The sequence below is a fragment of the Pongo abelii genome, chromosome 3, assembly GCF_028885655.2.
Source record: "Pongo abelii isolate AG06213 chromosome 3, NHGRI_mPonAbe1-v2.0_pri, whole genome shotgun sequence".
Classification (NCBI taxonomy): Eukaryota; Metazoa; Chordata; class Mammalia; order Primates; family Hominidae; genus Pongo; species Pongo abelii.
Genome location: NC_071988.2, coordinates 105,566,294 through 105,574,579, shown reverse-complemented (window position 1 = coordinate 105,574,579; position 8,286 = coordinate 105,566,294). Strand labels below are relative to the sequence as shown.

Sequence of the window (8,286 nt, the reverse complement as noted above, 5' to 3'; positions counted from 1 at the left end):
TCTCAAAATGAGATGAGATGAGAATTTAGAGCTAGGATGGAATTTATGGCTGTGCATGAGTTAAACAGTGAGATGTCTCTGGGCAGAAGTAGAGATATTTCTGATATGAACCAATCTGGGACACCTGTTCATGTGGGATAGAACATTCAGAGGAGTATTTTTCCTAATAGAGAATGGCTTGTCAATTTACAAACTTGGGTTTCTCCAAGAGGATTTGATAACTTCCTCCGAAGTCTTTACCAACAGATGAGAAGATTCTCCTTTTTGTCTTGTTGAGTGAGTTCTGTTTCACCAAAAATTTTAATTATAATAATTTTTCTTTAAAACAATTATATATGGAAGACTTCATGAATTTGTGTGTCATCCTTGTGCAGGGGCCATGCTAATCTTCTCTTTATTGCTCCAATTTTAGTATATGTGCTGCTGAAGCCAGCACTCACCAAACATTTCGCATTGTTCATAGCCAAGATCTGCATATTAGTATCTTAGTCTTCTCAATACTTCTAAAAAGTCACTTCCATTTTTTGATCTTTGTTATCTACTTAGGAGTTAGTCACTATGTTCTATGTACTTTGTATATGGCTGGAAACAGGATGGAGGGGTGCTTATGCTTTTGAGCTTAATTGGGAGAGTATATAAAACAAATAGTTATGCAAATAATCATAGTTTTGATCAAAATGTCCCGAAGGAGACATGTAGGATGTAATGACAGTGTGTATACAATGAGGGACTAACTTAAACATGGGGGGTCAGGAAGACTTCCCTCAGGATTAGAGTTTGAGCTGAGACATAAAGGATGAATAGGAGTTAGGTTAAGAGGGGTGGGGTGGAGGGAGTAGGGGTTTGGGGCAGAAGCAGGTATTAAGGCCAGAGGTGGAAAGTAGCTCAGCCTACTGCAGAAATCTTAAGACCAATGTTTCTGGATTGCAGTGAGGGGAAGAAATTGGTGAGAGAGAAGATTCTCCTTTCTTTTCCAATGCTAAGGCCAATAACTTTTAATATTTGAAGATGTTTCATCTTATCAAATGTGCTAATCTTGACAATCTTCTAGGAAGCAGATGGAGGAAGAAAATAGAAACATTACAAGGAGGGGACGTTGGCTATTTTTGGCCCATGCTCCATGAAAGTATCGAAAAACCACAACTCTGCCTGTCTCATTTTGACTTCTGTGCTCCACGTCTTAAGCTGCGTTGACCAATCAGAGAGGCAAACAGTATCTAATGTTTGAGTCATCCCCATCCTTTCAAAATCCTTCTGAAGACTGGTCATTTTTTTTCTCTGTTAGGTGCTTGGAAAATTTTCAGAAGAACAAATCAGGCAGAGCAGTGAATGCTGTGTGTGCACACATTCCCTCTGGCCTGGTGTTTCCAGTTCAGCGGGCCAATTCTCACTTGTCATATTGAGTCCTTTATTACAACAAAATATTATTTTAAAGCTGCACTAACAGTAATTAGAAGCAATTGAGTTTTATCAACTAACACAAACTGTGGGATTTGGAACTTGGATTTTAGCTGGTATTTTAATGAAGTGTGTGTTAACAACACCAAATCTTCTGTCAGGGCAGCAGCTGAGTTGCATATACAGACCTTTGATGGGGGACCATGTGTTAACGCTCAGAGGCGTCAGGCTCATGTGGGACTCTACACATCCATACCTCACAGATCTGTCTCCCAGGCCCATTTTTATTTTCTCCTTCTCCTAATGAAAATTCTGATAGTCCTCACTTGTTCCGATAAAAATTTGGAATTAAAGATTATTATTCCCATGTGCACATATTAATAATACATATTTAGATGTGAGTAATGATGACTTAAATTTTCTCTTTGCTCAACTGTCTCATTTCAGCCTAAGATGTTAAAAGGACACATAGTACAGAGTGTTAGAACTTATTTAGTGAGAAGCAGGAGGTTAAGGAGGAAGAAAGAATAAAATAAAGAAGGAGAAGGATGCTCTCTAACTTTCAGTTAGCATTTCTAGTGGAATAAATATCTGGAGGAAGTAGGGTGTTTCTCTTTTTAAAAGACAACCTTCTAAACCTTGGTCAAAGGCCTTTTCAGTTGAACATTTTCAAAGAATAACCTACAATTTACTAAAGAAGCTTATGCAGCTAAAGCCAAGACCATCATTGCAGAATGGAGCCTTTTAAACTGTGAAAGCTGTGCTCCTATCAGGACAAAATCTAGAGTAGAGAAATACGGATCGCAAGCTTTTCAGACAGATTTTGCCTAATCAGCATGCAATTCAAACTAAAATCTAGTACTTTTAACTTTTTATCTGCTCTTCCTATTTTGACCAATGCCAGAAGTAGATGCTATTTGCCTAAAGAAGATAACACAGGGAAGTGGTTTGGCTGTGTTTCCACCCAAATCTCATCTTGATTGTAGTTCCTGTAATCCTCACATGTCGTGGGAGGGACCAAGTGGGAAGTGACTGGATCATGTGGGGCAGTTTGCCCCATGCTGTTCTCGTGATAGTGAATGAGGCTCATGAGATCTGATAGTTTCAAAAGCGCCTGGTATTTCCTCTCCTTGCACTCATTCTCTCTCCTCCTGCCCTGTGAAGAGGTGCCTTCTGCCATGATTGTAAGTTTCCTGAGGCCTCCCTAGGCATTCAGAACTGTGAGTTAATTAAGCCTCTTTCCTTTATAAAATACCTGGTCTTGGGCAGTTCTTTACAGCAGCATGAAAATGGACTAATACAGTATTTGGTACTGTGGTAGTGGAGCGCTGCTGTAAGAATACCCAAAAATGTGGAAGCGACTTTGAAGCTGGGTAACAGGCAGAGGTAGGAACAGTTTGAAGGGCTCAGAAGAAGATGGGAAAATGTGGAAAAGTTTCGAACTTTCTAGAGACTTGTTGAATGGCTTTGACCAAAATGCTGATAGTGATATGGACAATGAAGTCCAGGCTGAGGTAGTCTCAGATGGAGATGAGGAATTTGTTGGAACCAGAATAAAGCTGTTCTTGCTATGCTTTGGGAAAAGACTGGCAGCATTTTGCCCCTGCCCTGGAGATCTTTGGAACTTTGAAGTTGAGAGAGATGATTTAGGATATCTGGCAGAAGAACTTTCTAAGCGGCAAAGTTTCAAGAGGAAGCAGAGCATAAAAGTTTGGAACATTTGCAGCTTGAGGATGCAATAGAAATGAAAACCTCATTTTCTGGGGAGAAATTAAAGCAGGCTGCAGAAATTTGCATAAGTAACAAGGAGCTCAGTGTTAATCACCAAGACCATGGGGAAATGTCTTCAGGGCATGTCAGAGACCTTCATGGCAGCTCCTCCCACCACAGGCCCAGAGGCCTAGGAAGGAAAAATGGTTTTGTGGGCCAGGCCCGGGGCCCCCCTGCTCTGTGCAGCCTCAGGACATGGTGCATCCCAGCTGTATCAGCTTCAGCCTAAAAAAGGGCCAAAGGCTAAAAGGGGCCAAAGTACAGTTCAGGCCATTACTTCAGAGGGTGAAAGCCCAAAGTCTTGGTGACTTACATGTGGTATTGAGCCTCTGGGTGCATGAAAGTCAAGAATTGAGGTTTGGGAATCTCTGCCTAGATTTCAGAGGATGTATGGAAATGCCTGAATGTCCAGGCAAGTTTTCTGCAGAGGTGGAACCCTCATGGAGAACCTCTGCTAAGGCAGTTCAGAAGGAAAATGTGGGATTGAAGACCCCACACAGAGTCCCCACTGGGGCTGCCTAGTGGAGCTATGAGAAGAGGGCCACCTTTCTCTAGACCCCAGAAGGGTAGATCCACCGACAACTTGCATTGTGTGCCTGAAAAAACCTCAGGCACTCAATGCCAGCCTGTGAAAGAAGCTTGGAGAGTGGATGTACACTGCAAAGCCACAGGGGCAGAGCTGCCCAAGACCGTGGGAGTCCACCTCTTTCATCAGTGTGACCTGGATGTGAGACATGGAGTTAAAGGAAATCATTTTGGAGCTTTAAGATTTAATGACTGCCTTGTTGGATTTCAGACTTGCATGGTGCCTGTAGCCCCTTTGTTTTGACCAATTTCTGCCCCTCGGAAAGGGTGTATTTATCCAATGCCTGTAACCGCATTGTATCTTGGAAGGAACTAACTTGTGTTTGATTTTACTGGCTCATATGCAGAAGGGACTTGCCTTTTCTCAGATGAGATTTTGGACATGGACTTTTGAGTTAATGCTGGAATGAGTTAAGACTTTGGGGGACTGTTTTGAAGGCATGATTGATTGTGTTTTGAAATGTGAGGACATGATATTTGGGAGGGGCCGGGGGGAATGATATGGTTTGACTGTGTCCCCACCCAAATGTCATTTTGAACTGTAGTTCCCATAATCCCCATGTGTTGTGGGAGGGACCCACTGGGAAGGGATTGGCTCATGGGGGTGGTTTCCCTCATCCTGTTCTCATGATAGTGACTGAGGCTCATGAGATCTGATGGTTTTATAAGCATCTGGCATTTCCCCTGCTTGCACTCATTCTCTTTCCTGCTGCCCTTTGAAGAGTTGCCTTCTGCCATGATTGCAAGTTTCCTGAGGCCTCCCCAGCCATGTGGAACTGTGAGTCAATTAAAACTCTTTTCTTTATAAATTACCCAGTCTCAGGTATTTCTTCATAGCAACACAAGATCAGGCTCATACACACAGTTATTCCATTTCTATTGGGTTTTATCCTGGCAAGAGAAATGGCCCAGGATTTCTTTGATGCCCATAGAAATCTGCTCCACACCCATGCTTATACAGTCTGGAAGTGTGAGGGTATTAATATCCAAGGGACTACCCTCAACCAACAGGGAATGGGAACTGGTGGATACATGCTTCCCTCTTTCTCCATTTGGGCTATTTCAAATACATTCTATAAGAATTGTCAGGCGGTCCCATGGAACTAAGAACCAGTAACCTGTAGTGTTGGCTAGTATAATAATGCATTATAGTGTATACGTTTCTTTCTTCCTTGTTCATTCATTCTAATACATCTGATCCCTGATATCATATTCTTTAGGCTCTGCTTTCAGAGAATGTCAGTTGAGACCAAAAAAGTTCTCAGAAAGCAGACCCTTAGGATGGGATTTCAGAGCTGGATCCTCCATCTGTTAAACTATAGCAAAAACTCCATTGCTGATTTTAAGTGAGCGGTGATAATATAACCCCTACCATGTTGTAGCACTACAATTACTAAGATACTCATCTATAGTGGATTGAGATAAGGTACAGGCTTGTTTTAGGCTGTAGCATTTGAGTGGTATAGAGGCTATGGGGCTATGGTAACTGTAAGAGTTATCTAGTTGGTTGGCATCTATTAACTCCCTTATAAACCTTGAAAAGAGGAAACACTGGGTATGATATGAAAATCAAAAGCTTCTATGGCAATAATTAAAGAGACCCTTATCTCCTTCTGCCGTGGAAAATCACATCCAGGATCTAATTGTAAGGGTAGCTGAACTGCAAAGAACACTTGAATGCACAGCCTTTATAAGTTTCATATGACAAAGTCAGGGCCCTAAGAGTAAGTAAGTATGATCTTGAGCTCTCATTAGGCAATATTTAGGCAGTGAAAATATTAAACCCCTTAGATTCCTCTGAATTCTTCAGTCTGGCAGAATTAGCCTCTGCCCCTCTTACAAGAAGATAATAGCTTCCCCTTGCCTGGAGACCTTGCAAAGACCTGATCTGTGGTAAGTGTCCTGCAAGATGTCCTTGGCACTGCTGTGGAATTTCCCTCACTTCCCTTATTGCCTCCAGACTGATAACAAGGGTCATGTTTTGGTACAGTCCAAAGTAGAGAAATACTCTCCCAACTCTGTGAGGAAAGAGCTTACATACCAAAAGACCTTCCCATTCTTGCTAATGCTCATGGACAGTAACATGATAACATTTGTGGGAATGGATATCTTGTTGGACTAGGGTGGTGGGGGAAGGGGATAGAATCTAAGGCCGACAAGAGGAAAAATGTGTTGAGATTGGAGTACTCACCCATGACTTGAGGTTCAGGGTACTGGCAGAGCCACCTGGAATTGATTCTAATATGATCCTATAATGTCTCCTTGGCCCTTAGACATGATGGTGAGGTGGGGACACTGAAACTGCCTTGGCAGAGTGTTGTGGAAGGGGTCAGAAGACCCAAGAAATGTGGCAGTGTAAGAAACGGTTGATTCTGCAAGAACAGATCCTACTGCTTGATTCTGTTTCGTGGCAGGCTGAGGAGGATATTACCTTCCCTGAGGTAGTGTGGAATTCACTGGTGAGAGGGCCTATAGCATCTCTGAGAAGCTCAGTTGTAACTTTATTTGCAGGCTTTGTTGACAATAAAAGATGCTACCATGAAATGGAGCTCCTGGAATTCCAGCTTCCAGGATTCCAGAATGGCAGAAGCCGGATGATAACATTTAACCATCTTAGGCATGGTCATTTATCCTAACAGGCAGTAAGGCCAGATACCAGAACGCACAGAGCAAGATACCAGAACCCACAGAGGTCTGTGGTGGCAAATAGATCATGGCAGATAAGGTGTTAGATGCTAGGTTGTCGATGAACTTTTAAAATCAAAACTAATTGATAACTTGTGATCAAAATCCTGATATCAGCCACTAGAATGGGAAATTACAGACCTCACCTTTGGACCTTGGACCATGGGCATTTATACTCTGTGAGGACTCTTAGAGACCAGCTTGTTTTCCCTTGGAGAAATCTCATCTGCAGCTTTCTCCTTCAAAAATTGAAAATCTTGAAGGGAGGTGCTTTTCATGGGCTTCAATAGCTTAGATCAACTACAAGATACTTGCAGTGATTCATATAGAGTAAGTTGAAAGTTAATAGCATCAGTGTTATTAGAGTGTTTATTGGAAATGCAGAATCTACATTTTAATAAGATTCTCTAGGCTAGTCAAGATTGAGCAACATTGCCTCAGCGAGCTTAGCTCTATCTAATGGAGAAAGGAAGAGGGAGGTGGGGGGTGGGCAGGGGCAGAGAGAGAGAGAGAGAGAGAAATTGACTGAGTAGGTGGAAAGGGATATTTGAGCCATCGTAGGGTGTGGAATGTGGGGTGTGAGATGGCACTAAAGAGATACTATAGATGTGGCTCTGGATGATTTTGAATAAGGAATTAAAGTGACTCAGACAGCAAAAGATACTAATAAAAAATTCACCAATTTACACACAAAAAAGAAAGAAAATGTTTACTATTCTTTGAAAAAATTTAAAAAACCCAATTTAACAAGTAATAAAATGTTGTGTGTGTGTGTGTGTGTGTGTGTGTGTGTGGTGTTATTTATTTATTATTATTTTTTAAAAATAATTGAGATAGGGTGTCACTCTGTCGCTTGGGCTGGAGTGCAGTGGCGTGATCACAGCTCACTGCAGCCTTGAACTCTCAGCCTCAATTGATCCTCATACCTAAGCCTCTTGAGTATTTGGGACTACAGGCGCCAGCAACCATGCCCAGCTAATTTTTTGGTATTTTTTGTGGAGACCTGGTTTTGCCATGTTTCCCAGGCTGGTCTCAAACTCCTGAGCTCAGGCGATCCACTGCCTTGGCTTCCTAAAGTGCTGGGATTACAGGTGTTAGCCACCATGCCTGGCCTGAGATATCCTATTTTAACCTACTAAATAAGCTAAAGTTAAAAAAAAAAAAAAAGATTCTCATTGTAGTCAAGGACTTGGTAAGAAACTTCTCCATTACCGCTGGAACATAAATTATTATTATATACATAGAAGAGTTTTATAGTATTCATTAAGAATCTTAACTGTGTTTAGATCTTTTGCCCTTCATATCTAAGAATCTTTCCTAAGGCAATTATCAGAAATGGGAACAAGAATTCTTCCGGACAAGTTACTATCATTGATAACTTTTATTGAATTCTTGCTATGTACCAAGCAATGTACTAAACTCTTTACAGGGATTATTTAATTCAATCTTCACAACATTGATGCTCAGAAGGTAATATTAATTTCCTAAATTTACAAAGCTAGCAAGTAGCAAGACATACAGGTCAACGTAGTTCTCTTAAAGATGTTAAGAAGATTCTGTTCTACACAAACAATGAAATATTATGCAGCTGTTTGAAATAATATTTATAAAAACTTTGATATAAGATTAAGTTTTTAAAAAGAATGCAAAATAATATATTCTCAAATGTGCAAAAATGCAAAGAAAAAATACAGGCAGGACACATTGCACATTATTAACGGAGTTGTTCCTCGATGATTTTTCTTTATTTTTCATTTTTTGCCAAAGCTTACATTATTTTTACAAGGAGAAAAACTTTTACAATGTCAACCAGGTATGATTTGCTTTTTTCTCTTTTTTCTTCTAAAA

At 40.9% G+C, this 8,286-nt stretch overlaps 1 non-coding gene across 1 annotated transcript; it reads right to left on the bottom strand.

Moving 5' to 3' along the window:
- Positions 1–329: 329 nt before the first annotated feature.
- LOC112133181 (U6 spliceosomal RNA) lies at positions 330–436 on the bottom strand. The gene has a single exon (XR_002914868.1). It is a non-coding gene; the product is annotated as a U6 spliceosomal RNA (small nuclear RNA).
- Between the last annotated feature and the right edge of the window lie 7,850 nt (positions 437–8,286).